This window comes from Oncorhynchus tshawytscha, unplaced genomic scaffold (genome assembly GCF_018296145.1).
Source record: "Oncorhynchus tshawytscha isolate Ot180627B unplaced genomic scaffold, Otsh_v2.0 Un_contig_6829_pilon_pilon, whole genome shotgun sequence".
In the NCBI taxonomy this organism is placed as follows: Eukaryota; Metazoa; Chordata; class Actinopteri; order Salmoniformes; family Salmonidae; genus Oncorhynchus; species Oncorhynchus tshawytscha.
In genome coordinates, this window is record NW_024609670.1 from 177,213 (window position 1) to 196,067 (window position 18,855).

The 18,855-nt window shown below is 43.5% G+C and overlaps 1 protein-coding gene across 3 annotated transcripts in view; it reads right to left on the bottom strand.

Annotated features, from left to right (window-relative positions):
- Nucleotides 1–18,855, bottom strand: part of coro2aa (coronin 2Aa) — a 55,355-nt gene that overhangs the window by 31,846 nt on the left and 4,654 nt on the right. The window contains exon 1 of one of the 3 annotated variants that reach the window (XM_042316814.1): nucleotides 183–548. The exons of the other annotated variants lie outside the window; for them this stretch is intronic. The gene's annotated coding sequence lies outside the window, so the exon portion shown is untranslated. Of the gene's footprint in view, nucleotides 1–182; nucleotides 549–18,855 lie in introns of those variants that run through there. 3 annotated transcript variants of the gene reach the window in all.

Sequence of the window (18,855 nt, forward strand, 5' to 3'; positions counted from 1 at the left end):
CACACATTATAGGAAGAGAGAGGTAGAGATGAAAGGACAGGAAACTAAAGGAATGAGAGGTAGTGAAGAGGACAGACAGAAAGAAGGAGCAAGTATCAAAGATCAAGACACTATGAGTGAACAGCGGAAAGTGAAAAAGAGAGAGAAAGATCTGTCATTCCCTCTGTCTGAAGCCTACTCACCCTGTCTAGTCAGTGTGGGATGGCAGGCAGGCCAACTGAGAGGAGAACAAGAGAAGAGCTCCTTGAGAGAGAGAGAGCAGGTGCTGTCTATATGTCACGTCTAGATGGCTTGCCTCTGTAAATCTCTTCTCTCCCGTCTCGCTCTCTGAGGCACGTGGAGCAAGCAAGCCTCCTGCAACACAGGCTTCAAAGAGTACAGCCACTGAGTGATATCATCCAACTCTACAGACCAAGCCCTTACAGTCCTGCTGCTGGAGTCCAACCAGAGCTCATCTCTCTCTGGGTAGAGCAGTACAGCAGGTCTACGGACACAGAGTTCAGTATACAGTAGCTGGTGGTCACTGTAAGCAGGAGAGAGCAGGAGTGTGTGTGTGTGTGTGTACACTCCCTAAAAGGGTGGTGCCTAACCTAGTGACGAAGAGAAGCAGGGAGGAGATGGGAGAGGGAAAGATCCTCCGATCGCCACTCCCTCTGCCTTCACTCCTCCTCCACAGTATTGGTTCAATCAGGATTCCTCCCTCTATCTTGGAGTTGCCACAACCAGAGATAGAGAGAACGGGACAAAACCAGTAATCAACCAGAGATAGAGAGAATGTGACAAAACCAGTAATCAACCACAGATAGAGAGAACGAGACAAAACCAGTAATCAACCAGAGATAGAGAGAACGGGATAAAACCAGTAATCAACCAGAGATAGAGAGAACGGGACAAAACCAGTAATCAACCAGAGATATAGAGAACGGGATAAAACCAGTAATCAATCAGAGATAGAGAGAACGGGATAAAACCAGTAATCAATCAGAGATAGAGAGAACGGGATAAAACCAGTAATCAATCAGAGATAGAGAGAACGGGATAAAACCAGTAATCAACCAGAGATAGAGAGAACGGGATAAAACCAGTAATCAACCAGAGATATAGAGAACGGGATAAAACCAGTAATCAACCAGAGATAGAGAGAACGATAAAACCAGTAATCAACCAGAGATATAGAGAACGGGATAAAACCAGTAATCAACCAGAGATAGAGAGAACGGGACAGTAAAACCAGTAATCAACCAGAGATAGAGAGAACGGGACAAAACCAGTAATCAACCAGAGATATAGAGAACGGGTAATCAATCAGAGATAGAGAGAATGGGATAAAAAAACCAGTAATCAACAATCAGAGATAGAGAGAACGGGATAAAACCAGTAATCAACCAGAGATAGAGAGAACGGGATAAAACCAGTAATCAACCAGAGATAGACAAAACCAGTAATCAACCAGAGATAGAGAGAACGGGATAAAACCAGTAATCAACCAGAGATAGAGAGAACGGGACAAAACCAGTAATCAATCAGAGATAGAGAGAACGGGACAAAACCAGTAATCAACCAGAGATAGAGAGAACGGGATAAAACCAGTAATCAACCAGAGATAGAGAGAACGGGACAAAACCAGTAATCAACCAGAGATAGAGAGAACGGGACAAAACCAGTAATCAACCAGAGATATAGAGAACGGGATAAAACCAGTAATCAACCAGAGATAGAGAGAACGGGACAAAACCAGTAATCAACCAGAGATAGAGAGAACGAGACAAAACCAGTAATCAACCAGAGATAGAGAGAGACAAAACCAGTAATCAACCAGAGATAGAGAGAACGAGACAAAACCAGTAATCAACCAGAGATAGAGAGAACGGGACAAAACCCAGTAATCATGGGACAAAACCAGTAATCAACCAGAGATAGAGAGAACGAGACAAAACCAGTAATCAACCAGAGATAGAGAGAACGAGACAAAACCAGTAATCAACCAGAGATAGAGAGAACGGGACAAAACCAGTAGTCAACCAGAGATAGAGAGAATGGGACAAAACCAGTAATCAACCAGAGATAGAGAGAACGAGACAAAACCAGTAATCAACCAGAGATAGAGAGAACGGGACAAAACCAGTAATCAACCAGAGATAGAGAGAACGGGATAAAACCAGTAATCAACCAGAGATATAGAGAACGGGATAAAACCAGTAATCAACCAGAGATAGAGAAAACGAGACAAAACCAGTAATCAACCAGAGATAGAGAGAACGAGACAAAACCAGTAATCAACCAGAGATAGAGAGAACGGGACAAAACCAGTAATCAACCAGAGATAGAGAGAACGGGATAAAACCAGTAATCAACCAGAGATAGAGAGAACGGGACAAAACCAGTAATCAACCAGAGATAGAGAGAACGGGACAAAACCAGTAATCAACCAGAGATAGAGAGAACGAGACAAAACCAGTAATCAACCAGAGATAGAGAGAACGGGACAAAACCAGTAATCAACCAGAGATAGAGAGAACGGGACAAAACCAGTAATCAACCAGAGATAGAGAGAACGGGACAAAACCAGTAATCAACCAGAGATAGAGAGAACGGGACAAAACCAGTAATCAACCAGAGATAGAGAGAACGGGACAAAACCAGTAATCAACCAGAAATAGAGAGAACGAGACAAAACCAGTAATCAACCAGAGATAGAGAGAACGGGACAAAACCAGTAATCAACCAGAGATAGAGAGAACGGGACAAAACCAGTAATCCTCTCTATCCCTTCTTTTGCTTTCATGTCTGTCCATCCTGTTCCAATAACAAACAACCACTAACCAGACAGGCCTTTGAATCCCCAATGCCCTGAACACAAAACCCATAAAAATGAAATAAGAATTCACAATGTATGAAGATTCTCATCTCAATGCAAAATCTCCACATTCCAACTCAAAATACCAGGATACAAGAGTCTATTGACTACATTCTAATGTGAGGTGGTGGTGTCTTGCTCGACCAAAGACTAGGCCTAATCTGTGGGGGAGATCGACTGCTCTTTAAATGAATGGTTTCCATCCAGCAGGGAGAAAAGCACACATTGCACAATGTGGTCATGTAAAGGGAGGGAGGCTGGTTTGGCCTCTCGCCAAACTTCCACGAAAATTCATCCACATGTGCTGCACTGACAGCGAGACATTGGTAATCGCTACACGTCAGCCCCTGTCAAAAACATTACATAACAGCATATTTTGCACTGGAGGCAAGGCAATGTGGCTAGGCTAACAGCCTAACAGGTCAATAAGAGTGAAGTGGATAGCTAGGCTAGGCTAACAGGTCAATAAGAGTGAAGCGGATAGCTAGGCTAGGCTAACAGGTCAATAAGAGTGAAGTGGATAGCTAGGCTAGGCTAACAGGTCAATAAGAGTGAAGTGGATAGCTAGGCTAGGCTAACAGGTCAATAAGAGTGAAGCGGATAGCTAGGCTAGGCTAACAGGTCAATAAGAGTGAAGTGGATAGCTAGGCTAGGCTAACAGGTCAATAAGAGTGAAGTGGATAGCTAGGCTAGGAGGTCAATATGAATGACGTGGATAGGCTAGGCTAAGCTAGATGAGGACAGGAGAGAGGGGAAATATAACAGGCATCGACAGCTGGATTTCACATGGTGAAACAGCAGGTCAGAAAAGTGGCCAGGCGATCGATACACATGTGCACGTCAGTGTTGGCTGGTGGGAGGCGCTATAGGAGGAAGGGCTCATTGTAATGGCTGGAATGGAACAAATGGAACGGTATCAAAACACATCAAACATATGGAAACCACATGTCCGACTCCATTCCATTTATACAATTACAGCCATTACAATGAGCACGTCCTCCTATAGCTCCTCCTACCAGCCTCCTCTGGTGCATGAACACACACACACACACACATGTCCAAAGTCCAGCAGAACCTCTAAACTTCGGTGTGTGTGAGAGAGATAAGCGACAGGTCAGAGAAATAGTTTGTCTGAGTTGCAGAAAAGGAATTATCTACCTGGAGACATTGGTGATTGATCCACCTAATCCAAGTCCCAGATATATGTCATTTAGCAGACGCTTTATAGGATATCCTAATCAAAGACACACACACACACACACACACACACACACACACACACACACACACACACACACACACACACACACACACACACACACACACACACACACCAGGTATGACTGAATGAAGTCCAACTAAGTGTTGGTGACGACAGAAACAGCTCAATCACACAGAGATGTGCACAACAACAAGCTCCAGGAGTCAGAAGTAGAGTGATCCCTCCCCCACGCCCCCTGGGTCAACCAAAACAACACCATCAATATCAAGGGGAGGCCAATGGCCACTGATATGTATACTATAATACCACAGGAGACTGGTGAGGGGAGGACGGATCATATTAATGGCTGGAACGGGGTGAATGGAATGATATCAAACACATGGCAACCATTTGTTTGATGAGTTGGAAACCATTCCATTTGTTCCATTACAGCCATTAATATAAGCCTGTCCTCCCCAATTAAGGTGCCACCAACCTCCTGTGTATAATACACATACAAATGAATTTGTCCCAATACTTTTGGCCCTCTAAAATGTGGGGGACTGTGGACAAAAAGTGCATTCCTTTCTAAACGGTTCACACAATATGGATGAAAATCCCCTCAAATGAAAGCTGCACTTTAACCTCGTGGTCATGTGTATCATTTCAAATCCAAGGTGCTGGAGTACAGAGCCAAAACAACAACAAGAATTGTCACTGTCCCAATACTTTTGAAGTTTACTGTATATTAGGCTAGACAGACAGGCACACTATAGAAACTCATTATAGATAAACATTGGCAGTCAATTTCCATCCATTATTATTGAAGAGGCATGTTCATGAGAACCGGGTTTCAATGGCTTTTTAAAGTGTTGTCAACCTTCAATGTGTGCACGATAATCCAGGTTGTATAGAGTGCTTGAAGAGTGATTTCTTGGAAACCGGCTTACGTAAGACACCAAACACACATGCGCTGTGCATATTTTGCCCACACACATTGATGTGAGCGAGTGCGATGCTGTGATCTATTGCAGGTTTTCCTTTGAGATCGGACCAACTGAAAGCGGTGCCAACCCTCTTTTTATCTGGCCAATGTCTAATCTCGAGCATTCTGCCAAGGAAAGGAGTACAGCCGAGACATCAGAGCAACACAGTCAGTGGTCTGGGCCAATACCAGAGTCTGCTTATTAAAGAGGAAGATGAGACTGATTAGTCCATCAGTTAGAGTCAGTATAATGTACAAGTCGTCCTCTTTCATCATGAACTCCTCAGGTTTGTTCGATTTAGGACCACGCATTCATCTTAGAGTAGGTAAACTAGGTTACATTTCTTAGCTATTATCATAGACTGCAAACCGCCTAATAGCTTGGGAGCCTTTCCAGAAATCTAACAGCTAACGGTTCTCTCTAATCACAGATCACACAGTCGTGAGGTAATAGGCAGCTACTGTGGGAAACGGGGCTCATGTCTTTGACATGGCTGAGCTATAATGGCCATCCCTTCCTCACTGTCATTTCTGATAAGTGGCCTGGCTGTTTTGACGGAGAAACACCTGGTTTAAGCACAAAGTGCTGTGCTGCCTTTTGTCTGGATGTCTGTCGCCTTTGCTTTATTTGAGGATGAGGGTTGAGGAAGTGTAAAATAGATGGTTGTTTGTAGACCTAGATGTTTGTAGGGTGTCGGTCGGTAATCAATATTTAGTGTTAATTAGGATCCCCATTAGCTGACAAGGGAGCTGCTTTATGAAAATTGTCTCCGGGGTGTGGAACATGAAGGCAGGCTGGTCCTGTGTTTTGGTGTCGCGTGGCTCTGGATTATAGGGCGGTCTCTGAGAAACGGGTGTGTCTGCCATGTGTGTTTGTGCTGTAGATTTTATGATTTGAACCCATTCACTGACAGAGCTAATATTTTATTCCCTTTAGCCTGCATATGTTGTGTATACTGTTGATCGAATCTGATTGTACATCTGACTAACGGCTGATGTCATTTCGGGGACTTTTACAGCTGCACAGGTAGGGCCAGTAATTGCGTAACTATTCTCCAGTCCTGAAGCTGTTGTGTGCCAATGTACACAGAAGCAACCATTAAAAGCAGATCCATTGAGATCATTCGTAGTAAAGGTAAATACATGACCATTTCCTGTCTTTTTCATGGCGTTGTCCCCCTCGACTGATCAACCAAAGAACAGGTCAGTCCCTAAAGCTTACCTGTAGGGGTGTGTTAGGTAGCATACCACCCTGCGTCCCACTGCTGGCTTGCCTCTGAAGCTAAGCAAAGCAAGGCTGGTCCTGGTCGGTCCCTGGATGGAAGTGGTGTTGAAGGGCCAGTAATAATCACTCTTTCCTATATACACACATACTACCGTTCAAAAGTTTGGGGTCACTTAGAAATGTCCTTGTTTTTAAAAGAAAAGCAATTTTTTTGTCCATTAAAATAACATCAAATTGCTCAGAAATAAAGTGTAGACATTGTCAATGTTGTAAATGACTATTGTAGCTGGAAATGGGAGATTTTAAATGTAATATCTACATAGGTGTAGAGCCATTATCAGCAGCCATCACTCCTGTGTTCCAATGCGTTGTACGAGATCTTCAGTTTCTATGCACAAATATAATAAAACACATCAACAGAAGTCTTTCAAATGATGTACAGCGCATTCGGAAAGTATTCAGACCCATTGACTTTTTCCAAAATTTTTACATTACAGCCTTATTCTAAAATTGACTAGAACGACCCTAAGCACACAGCCAAGACAAGGCAGGAGTGGCTTTGGGACAAGTCTCTGAATGTCCTTGAGTGGCCCAGCCTGAGCCCGGACTTAAACCCGATCTAACATAACTGGAGAGACCTGAAAATAGCTGTGCAGTGACGCTCCCCATCCTACCTGACAGGGCTTGAGATGATCTGCAGAGAAGAATGGGAGAAACTCCCCAAATACAGGTGTGCCAAGCTTTAGCATCATACCCAAGAAGACTCGAGGCTGTAATCGCTGCCAAAGGTGCTTCAACAAAGTACTGAGTAAAGGGTCTGAATACCTATGTAAATGTGATGTTTTTTATTTTAAATACATTTGCACAAATTTCTAAAAAACTGTTTTTGCTTTGTCATTATGGGGTATTGTGTGTAGACTGATGAGGCGAAAAAAGTATTTAATCAATTTAGAATAAGGCTGTAACGTAACAAAATGTGAAAAAAGTCAAGGGGTCTGAATATTTTCAGAATGCACTGTATGTCTCTGGCTAGTATTTGCATGTTCCTTCCCATGTTGTCTTTGATGGTTTGCCATGCAAAAGAGGTTGGGACCACTCCCACAACACATAGCAGATAAACTAACCAACAGCAAAATTGGAACATGCATTTATTTTTAGATACAGTGAATCAATTACATTTTCTTCTGCCATCATAGATATGGTAAAATCAAATCAAATCAAATTTTATTTGTCACATACACATGGTTAGCAGATGTTAATGCGAGCGTAGCGAAATGCTTGTGCTTCTAGTTCCGACAATGCAGTAATAACCAACAAGTAATCTAACTAACAATTCCAAAACTACTGTCTTATACACAGTGTAAGGGGATAAAGAATATGTACATAAGGATATATGAATGAGTGATGGTACAGAGGAGCATAGGCAAGATACAGTAGATGGTATTGAGTACAGTATATACATATGAGATGAGTATGTAAACAAAGTGGCATAGTTAAAGTGGCTAGTGATACATGTATTACATAAGGATGCAGTCGATGATATAGAGTACAGTATATACGTATGCATATGAGATGAATAATGTAGGGTAAGTAACATTATATAAGGTAGCATTGTTTAAAGTGGCTAGTGATATATTTACATTTCCCATCAATTCCCATTATTAAAGTGGCTGGAGTTGAGTCAGTGTCAGTGTCAGTGTGTTGGCAGCAGCCACTCAATGTTAGTGGTGGCTGTTTAACAGTCTGATGGCCTTGAGATAGAAGCTGTTTTTCAGTCTCTCGGTCCCAGCTTTGATGCACCTGTACTGACCTCGCCTTCTGGATGATAGCGGGGTGAACAGGCAGTGGCTCGGGTGGTTGATGTCCTTGATGATCTTTATGGCCTTCCTGTAACATCGGGTGGTGTAGGTGTCCTGGAGGGCAGGTAGTTTGCCCCCGGTGATGCGTTGTGCAGACCTCACTACCCTCTGGAGAGCCTTACGGTTGTGGGCGGAGCAGTTGCCGTACCAGGCGGTGATACAGCCCGCCAGGATGCTCTCGATTGTGCATCTGTAGAAGTTTGTGAGTGCTTTTGGTGACAAGCCGAATTTCTTCAGCCTCCTGAGGTTGAAGAGGCGCTGCTGCGCCTTCTTCACGATGCTGTCTGTGTGAGTGGACCAATTCAGTTTGTCTGTGATGTGTATGCCGAGGAACTTAAAACTTGCTACCCTCTCCACTACTGTTCCATCGATGTGGATAGGGGGTGTTCCCTCTGCTGTTTCCTGAAGTCCACAATCATCTCCTTAGTTTTGTTGACGTTGAGTGTGAGGTTATTTTCCTGACACCACACTCCGAGGGCCCTCACCTCCTCCCTGTAGGCCGTCTCGTCGTTGTTGGTAATCAAGCCTACCACTGTTGTGTCGTCCGCAAACTTGATGATTGAGTTGGAGGCGTGCGTGGCCACGCAGTCGTGGGTGAACAGGGAGTACAGGAGAGGGCTCAGAACGCACCCTTGTGAGGCCCCAGTGTTGAGGATCAGCGGGGTGGAGATGTTGTTGCCTACCCTCACCACCTGGAGGCGGCCCGTCAGGAAGTCCAGTACCCAGTTGCACAGGGCGGGGTCGAGACCCAGGGTCTCGAGCTTGATGACGAGCTTGGAGGGTACTATGGTGTTGAATGCCGAGCTGTAGTCGATGAACAGCATTCTCACATAGGTATTCCTCTTGTCCAGATGGGTTAGGGCTATGGTGTTGAATGCCAAGCTGTAGTCGATGAACAGCATTCTCACATAGGTATTCCTCTTGTCCGGATGGGTTAGGGCAGTGTGCAGTGTGGTTGAGATTGCATCGTCTGTGGACCTATTTGGGCGGTAAGCAAATTGGAGTGGGTCTAGGGTGTCAGGTAGGGTGGAGGTGATATGGTCCTTGACTAGTCTCTCAAAGCACTTCATGATGACGGAAGTGAGTGCTACGGGGCGGTAGTCGTTTAGCTCAGTTACCTTAGCTTTCTTGGGAACAGGAACAATGGTGGCCCTCTTGAAGCATGTGGGAACAGCAGACTGGTATAGGGATTGATTGAATATGTCCGTAAACACACCGGCCAGCTGGTCTGCGCATGCTCTGAGGGCGCGGCTGGGGATGCCGTCTGGGCCTGCAGCCTTGCGAGGGTTAACACGTTTAAATGTCTTACTCACCTCGGCTGCAGTGAAGGAGAGTCCGCATGTTTTAGTTGCAGGCCGTGTCAGTGGCACTGTATTGTCCTCAAAGCGGGCAAAAAAGTTATTTAGTCTGCCTGGGAGCAAGACATCCTGGTACGTGACTGGGCTGGATTTCTTCTTGTAGTCCGTGATTGACTGTAGACCCTGCCACATGCCTCTTGTGTCTGAGCCGTTGAATTGAGATTCTACTTTGTCTCTGTACTGACGCTTAGCTTGTTTGATAGCCTTGCGGGGGGAATAGCTGCACTGTTTGTATTCGGTCATGTTACCAGTCACCTTGCCCTGATTAAAAGCAGGTAAAAGCGAGGTAGCAACAGCATTTATTTTTCTCTTCTGTCAACACAGAAAATCTCTTGCAAGTAAATCAAAGATTGACTAACAGTTTGAGAATGTGGCGTGATTTTCTGAGATGTTAGATAAACCCAGCCTGCACACCATTCCAGTGGTGACCCGTCATTCAGGGCAGGTGGGGCTCAAAACAGGTTGAGCAGCCTGAATGACGGGTCACCACTGGAATGGTGTGTAGGCTAGCACAACAAGATGTAACGTATGCTGGAGCATAAATTATGTAATATGCCATGGAGATATGTATATTCTAGCTAAGAAAGTAATACTAAGTGTATGTTGTGTGGTAAGTTGTTAGTAGCCCATGTGCCTCACCCTAATAATTTTGTCCCTTTCCCCCTCATAACTTTGCCTACTGTTTTGACTTGGTGGTGAACATGTAGCCTATAGCCTGTTTTAGAGAAACGTCATCATCGAATATTGTAAGAGCTTTCATTGACGGATTATATGCCCCCTTTATTCATCCTACGGTTCTGACTTGGTATACAGGGAGTATACTGTAAGAACGGCCCATGTTCTGAATTCTGTTGCTGTACATTTCAAAAGTGCTGAACAAATAGTTAAATTGACTTTGTCCGTCTTAGCTTGCTCATTAATGTCTTCATCGAAATTACGGATTGCCTCTTATCCGCTCATAGTTCCCTTATGCCATAGTTTGTACATTGCAATTGTCAGTAGAAACCACATCTGCACCATTCACAAGTTATCACGCTTGAAACATACCGTAACAATTGCAGAGGTCTCTATAATAACCAGGTGTTTGACAAATCAGTCATTGTGACACAACACTGCAAATGAAAAATCAGATCACAATGTACACTATGCGTTCATCTGTTCAAACAAGCAAAGCAGATCAAATCTCTGAGTCAACTCAACACTGAGGCAACACGTGGGTTTGGTATCTCTCTCTGCCTAGCCAGCACTCGTCCATATCTGACACAACACAGACAGAACCCCTCTTCACACACATCTGTCTTTCTGTGGAAATACCCACTGCTAAGTACTCTTACCATCATACACCCCATCAAAAGTGCAGTACCCACCTATAGCTCCATCATCCTGTCTGAATGCAACTGACACTATGGGACTGGAGACTGAGGTGGTCTCATGATCCTACCTCTAATCTAATTGGACGGAAACGCTATAGGGATCCTTGGGTGATGGATTTGAGATGCGATCTGTTTTGTCACCGCACGTGAAGATTAAAAGAAGTTCCAGATATAGCTCTAGAAAAATGATAGCATGGAGCGCCAAGTATCCAGCATTATATTTTGACATCGTCTTAAGAAAAAAAAAGTGTCAAAAGATTTCATATCAAGGGGTTCATTCCCCTTATGGAAAGTCCTTTATTGGATGTAAAGCGACTATGATCTCACCTGTGATATGGTTACTACCGGTGGTGCGGTGTTGAGTCAGAGGTGTGTGCGTGTCTGTACAGCTGGCCCTGTTGATTCTTCCAGGCCAGAGGTGACTCATTTAAAGCCCCATGGCGTTAACCTGCTTATTAGCTGTGTTGCTCATTGAATGATATCATGATATGGCTGCTGCTTGATACTGAAACCTATATTGGCAAGTCTCTCGTAACAATTCACAGCCTTATACAGACTTTATCGGCCTAGCTTTCAACAGGTCCAAAGACAAGAATGTCAGTTCACTTCAAGGACGAATAGCCAACTAAACCTATGTTTGAAATATAAAAAGAAAATCAATACTTTAAACCGCCTCAATGGAAACATTTGAAATATAGCCAACGATCTCCTCATTGCACTCGTTACCCAACTTTCATTTCCCTCAGCCGTCCTTTTCTATAATGACAAAACATCCATGGTGACGAGATAGACGTTACAACCACCCACCCCCCAGAATGCGTCCGTGAAACTCTAAACTAAATCAATCCCTCTATTGACTTACAGTAAAAAGCCTCTGCCTGACTAGTGGAGGGGGGTGGGGGGGGGGATGCATTTAACACAGCAGAGATAATGACTACATCATTATTACTATGTCTTTGGAGGCCGTGTCTGAATGGCTGGGGTGGAGAGGGCCTGGTGTAAATCAAATAAAGACATGGAGAGGAGAGGGCCTTGTGTATAGAACCAGTCTGGAATCCTCAGGGACTTTAGGAAGAGATTCCAGTAAATGTCCATTATGTATTCGTCCCTGTGCTTCTACAGGTAGTTGGGGCTCAGGGAGCTGTTTGTAAAGGACAGACATAACCGGTGGTGTGAAGCGTTAAGTATGGAGGAAAGGTAATTATGGATATCATGTCATAGCTCTGAGGGGTGAGCCATGTTGGAGCCGGACGTCTGGAGGGAATTTCTTTGTCTAGTCTTAATTCTGAAATGCTCTGGCTGTTATTGAGAGGACTGACTGATCCTCAGTAGCTACAGCCCCTGGCAGAGTGGAGAGTTTTACACACTACTATCTTCTAGCCAGGAAACATTATCTGATACTAAAAAAAATGTACTCGATTTCACTGAGTTCAAAACTGACTTTACCCAGATGAGCAGTGAGCACCCCATTCCATAGAAGCCTCTTAGTAACAGCGGCATATCTAAACTCTGCTGAGCTCAATGTCAACTTGTCAAAGTAGCAGGAGATAGCAAAGAGAGGAAAAGGGCTACGTCCAATCCAAAGTTGGATATCGGTCAGGCTTTAAATTGGCGTTGTTCTTGAAACCATGTGTAGTGCTGCTCTGGTAAAGAATAGCAGCTATAAAACAGGTTATGACATCCAATTCATTCTTCTTACGTTTTCACTCTCTTGCATTGGTTTTATTCTACAACCTCAGGGTTTTATTCTACAACCTCAGGGTTTTATTCTACAACCTCAGGGTGTTATTCTACAACCTCAGGGTGTTATTCTACAACCTCAGGGTTTTATTCTACAACCTCAGGGAATGAAATTGGAATGAAACCTAAATATTTGATGCTTGTTAATGTAAAATGTTCAATTATTCAGTGGAGGTGATAAGAACAAGTAGGCCTAGCGTCAACGCAAGTAGCCATATCACGCCATTCCCATAACTTCAGATCTCCACCAGCCATTTACTCCATTACTCCAAAATCAACAGTCAGCTTCACTAATGACACCCATCCATCCAAACCATAATAACGGCAGCCGAGGTAAGTTACACTTTGAGCAACGGGAGGATGAGGTTGCATTTATACTATGCTGATCCAACCCCTCTATCCATCTCTCTAACAACAGCAACTACAGGATCCTAGAGGCTCACAACCAGCTCCATGATGACATCAGACTGTCTGATGCTTTCGCTAATCAGATCTCTTCCATTGGCTGACTGCATTAGTGTGGCGTGATATGGTCACTACAGCATTCACAGCTGTTTTCTGACTGGCCAAAGTAATGCTCAAGTAGCTCACACTATTAGTCTGGAGACATTGGCTGTTTCTGAGGTAGGGCCATTAGGGCCACTTAAGGTCTGGCTGGTTAACAGAGAGAAATAACATGTCAATGGGAGAGCGAGGCCCTCTCCTCCTCCTCATCCTCCTCTCTATGAATAATAGAGAAGACTTGTTCTAGTCACTGACACATCCACCTTCTGCTCTTTTATTTATTTAACCTTTGTTTAACTAGGCAAGTCAGTTAAGAACAAATTCTTATTTATAATGAAGGCCTACCAAAAGTCAGAGGCCTCCTGGCAGGGACGACAGCTGGGATTAAAAATAAAAATATAGGACAAAACACACATTACAACAAGAGACACCACAACGCTACATAAAGAGAGACCTTAAGACAACAACACAGCATGGTAGCAACACATGACAACAACCCGGAAGCAACAAAACATGGCAGCAGCCCAACATGTTAGCAGCACAAAACATGGAACAAACATTATTGGGCACAGACAACAGCACAAAGGGCAAGAAGGTCGTGACCCTCAGTCTACATCCTCCAGGAAAACATAAATAAACACAATGTTTTTGTATCAATCAGTGAAATACATAGGCCCACTGAATGGTACGGTAGTTGTAAAAGATGAATCTCCTTCACCAGTATCTGAGAAATCTAGTCTCCCGAGAGACACTCAAATGAGTGAAGAATAATTCTGGGTCAAGTTGTTGTTTGTTTTCTGGAAGAGCCACGAACTGGGTACTTACTGTCAGAGAGATCCTCCACTTGAAGTTCTCTCCATATGACAAGAATCAAGATCAATTCATTCAATACCCTAATGCACCGATTAATACATTTACAGACCAACTATACGGGGTACATTAGCATAAGGGAACCAACCATAAGAATTGTAATCAACAAGAGGCTTCAGCGGTCGAGGAAGGCCTTCCTGTTTGGACACAGCGGGAAACATCTAGGCCTACATGTAGCCTACATCTCAGCAGCCTGGACATTTTCTGGGATTGAGCATACCGTTGGGAACACCAATCGGAGCAGGATTGGAGCTGGGCAAATCCAAAGGAGGAGGACTCTCCATTTTTAAAGTAATCCCCTCCCTCTCCCTGTGTCCACCCCAACTGAAGCCCACCCATCTGGGATAATCCGTTTGGACAGCTGGTGTGTCGGAAAACGTCCATGACAACCTACATGACTGACGTCGGTCAACTATGACATAACAGCACGGGAGCATAGTACAACGTAAGAACATACACTGTACATGCAAACAAACACTTCGGTGCACTTTCAGAAACTGCCACGAGAAATACGTGTTATGGTAATGACAACTGTAGAGGACAGTTTGTGTGTGTGTGTGTGTGTCAGCGACTACGACAGTGACAGTCGGGGGTGGTCTCGGTATGTCACGTGCAGATGGCTCGGTGGTTACGTAAAAGCATTTGAGGATTTCAGCAAGAGCCATTGTAAGGGATGTAATCATCCCAGACAACAGATTGGTCTCTTGGATGGAATTTGTGCGGTACAGTATTTGGAAAGCTCGGCTCAGCCACAAAATTCCCTGCCGTAATGGTCAGGTGCCCAATAAGATTATTTCATCAAACAAATGTTATATCTAAGAGTTGTGGGCCTAATAAGGAACACAAACAGATTAAACAATAAAAATGTTTCATCGATAGAAATTCAGTATGTGGGAGTATGTGATGGATGGCTGGTTGTTCAATACTACAACCACAACATTCAAACAAACCAAAACAAACAAAACACAGTAATCTTGAAATCAATCAATCCGCACCACTTTCCTAGAACCTCTCTCCGCTACAAATAAATCAAGTCACTGGAACGTCATCTGTGGAGACTCATGGAAAAGGGTGAATAATCAGACCTTTATGAGAAGAATGTAACCAGGAAGACAATAGATTTATGTTGTTAGCTCAATGGCACAATCAGAAGGAGTGGGGGTTAGAGTCCAGAGTGATGAAATCATGTCTCCAGGTAGCCAGGGCTGGATTACCATAACGGCTTGTAGGGCATGTCACCCCCCAGATGGCATATGAGGGTGATTCTCATGAAACTAGTTTTAAAATGTCTGTAGCAAATTGAGTTTAAAAACCATGATGCATCTGCAAAAATCAACTACCATTCTAAGGACTAGAATGTGTAGCTTTTAAATAAAGACATTTTCACCTGAATTTGATACATTTTCACCCAAATTCATATTACTGAAATTAGTACGGATTAAATAAAAATTGGGTCATTTTATATATAATATTTATAAAAAGCTAACTTACTTGAATAAAACACAAAATGATGTTGCTGTAGTTTGTCCCATAAATCATACAAATTGTATAATAGTTTAAGTTGACATTGTACATAATAAATATTATGGTTTAAACACAGTGTCTGTGTCTCATTACCATAACACTTTTTCAAGTTCCTGTAAAAACTCCAATCAGTAAAAAAAAAAGGTAGTAGCACAAAGACAAGCCCAAGTTTAGTTCATTTGTTCACTTATATGCCTCCAGAATTAGGTTCTTATTCCCAAACACCCGCTTTACACCATTTGGCCTTCTCATTACCGAAATGGATAAAAAGCTCAAATTGGGAAAAAGTCTGATTCAATTTTATTATAACAATAAATGTCAAATGAAATATTTGTATTTTCAGTGTTATGTTTAACTCGGGCCTTTTCATTATGGGAGATTTTTTATTTTTTATATTAGAAATATTGATTTGTTTATTAATTTTTGGGACTTTGAAAACTGTTACGGAGAATGTTAATGAGAATGTTGGTACAATGCATAATATCTGATATAGATCATTACAGATCTTAATCTCAGTGATTCAACAGGAAATTTTGTGAAAAGTGACACCGTTTTGTGAGAATGACCCATGAACATGTTATAAGCCATGACAAAGTGTAGAATTGCAGGAATTTAGCTTTAAAACGGCAAAATATTCTCTCAGCCTCATGGAAAAATGTATAGAATGGCATGAGATTAGCTACAAAACTGTAGCTGTGCTAGTCCGGCCCTGCAGGTAGCCCCTTGGCACTGATCTAGGATGTGCTTACAGGCCCATATTCCTGACCTTAACATTTAGGGGAGGAAAACACTAAACAGACCTTAGATCAAGAGTCAGAGAATTCAAATCACCTGAGCCCATACTGTGAGGCCATGGACATCACTGGGGGCGAGCTCCCTCCCCTCCAAGACATCTACTCAAAGCGGTGTTTGACGAGGGCCCAGAAGGTCGTCAAGGACTCCTGTCACCCGAGCCAGGAACCATTCACTCTGTTACCATCTGGTAAGCGGTATCTGAGCATCTGGTCTCGGACCAACAGGCTCAGAGACAGCTTCTACCACCAGGCCATCAGACTGCTTAACAGCTAACCCTAGCTGTCTCCCTGCACAGACCCGGGCCCGGTTTCTACCACCAGGCCATCAGACTGCTTAAGAGCTAACCCTAGCTGTCTCCCTGCACAGACCTGGGCCCGGTTTCTACCACCAGGCCATCAGACTGCTTAACAGCTAACCCTAACTGTCTCCCTGCACAGACCTGGGCCCGGTTTCTACCACCAGGCCATCAGACTGCTTAACAGCTAACCCTAGCTGTCTCCATGCACAGACCTGGGCCCGGTTTCTACCACCAGGCCATCAGACTGCTTATTAACAGCTAACCCTAGCTGTCTCCCTGCACAGACCCGGGCCCGGTTTCTACCACCAGGCCATCAGACTGCTTAACAGCTAACCATAGCTGTCTCCCTGCACAGACCTGGGCCCGGTTTCTACCACCAGGCCATCAGACTGTTACATAGCTAACCCTAGCTGTCTCCCTGCACAGACCTGGGCCCGGTTTCTACCACCAGGCCATCAGACTGTTACATAGCTAACCATAGCTGTCTCCCTGCACAGACCTGGGCCCGGTTTCTACCACCAGGCCATCAGACTGCTTAACAGCTAAACATAGCTGTTTCCCTGCACAGACCCGGGCCCGGTTTCCCGATAGCGATGGAACTTAGGCTGACGCGTGTTTTAACCATGCATCTTTCCTATGTTTCCCGATAGAGATGGAACTTAGGCTGACGCGTGTTTTAACCATGCATCTTTCCTATGTTTCCCGATAGAGATGGAACTTAGGCTGACGCGTTTTTTAACCATGCATCTTTCCTATGTTTCCCAAAAGTGTGTCATTGAGGCATGTGTCGATACTGATAGGATCAAAAGAAAGGCAGCGCTGCTCTCGGGTCAACTTTCTCCATTCAAATCTTACCTTAGCATTAGAATTACTCCACAACACTGACAACGGATCAGTTCCTAGAGAGATATTATCACCTACGGCTGCAAACATTGAGGCGGCTTATTCTAATGCTTAGCCTATAATAATGCACTAAATCAAGATTTGACACATCATTGTGCACGTTAGGCTACAAATCATGAAACATATTGAGGCAGAAATGACAGACAGTAGCCAAATCAAACTCAATTGAATGAACATGAAATGTATTTCAATATCATTTAAATATATGGGCCTATGAAGCCTATACTGTAGCAATGCTATTTCAACTTTTCATGCAGTCATCTCAGTTCTATTTGAAGCATCGTTTTATCCCGCTTGTTTGTAAAAAATTGCAAAGACATTGGCAACAGAGAGACAGATCGGCGTCTTGATTCTATGTACGGCGGAGATGTTCTGTGAATAAAGTGACGCGGTGGGGAAAACGCATCTAACGAAGCACTCAGCTGTTCCACAAGTGGTCTGAGGCAGTCGGGAAATAACACACGTTTTCAAGGGCACATTTTGTAACGATGGTTTTGGGGAACAGCTCGGAGATTCAACAATGCTCCTACAAAAGGTTCTAACGATGAACTTAGCCTGAAGATGCTTTTGGGAAACCGGGCCCGGCACCTTACTGACTGTTGCCACTGACTCTCCACATTTTACATTGACATTTTCGTCACTTTATATGTAAATGCAGTCATACTTGACACAGCACATTCATGATCTATTCTGTATATCCTATTGTGTACATACCAATATATTACTCTGCATACTACCTCTTCTATTACTTATTTATTATTGATTATTATTAATTATAGTACTGGAATGTTGAGGTAGCTAGCAGACGAGCATTTCACTGCACCTTTCATACCTGCTGTATAAACTGTGTACGTGACAAATAACTGTCACAGTCGTCCTCCTCTTCATCTGAAGAGAAGAGGCGAGAAGGATCGGAGGACCAAAATGCAGCGTGATATGTGTTCATAGTGAATTTTAATAAAGAAAACACTGAAACACTATACAAAAACAGTAAACAAAATAACAACCGTGAAGCTAATGTGAGCTGCGCTGAAACAAGCCATCAACATAGACAATCACCCACCCCCAAAGAGTGCAACCCAGGCTACCTAAGTATGATTCTCAATCAGAGACAACTAATGACACCTGCCTCTGATTGAGAACCATACTAGGCCGAAACATAGAAATACCCAAATCATAGAAAAACAAACATAGACTGCCCACCCCAACTCACACGCTGACCATACTAAATAATGACAAAACAAAGGAAATAAAGGTCAGAACGTGACAATAACATTTGATTTGACAGGCAGGCCATCATCAGTGGGGAATGTCATAGGAAACCAACCTCAAGGAGGTGGGTGGATGAAATCAGATAAATAAC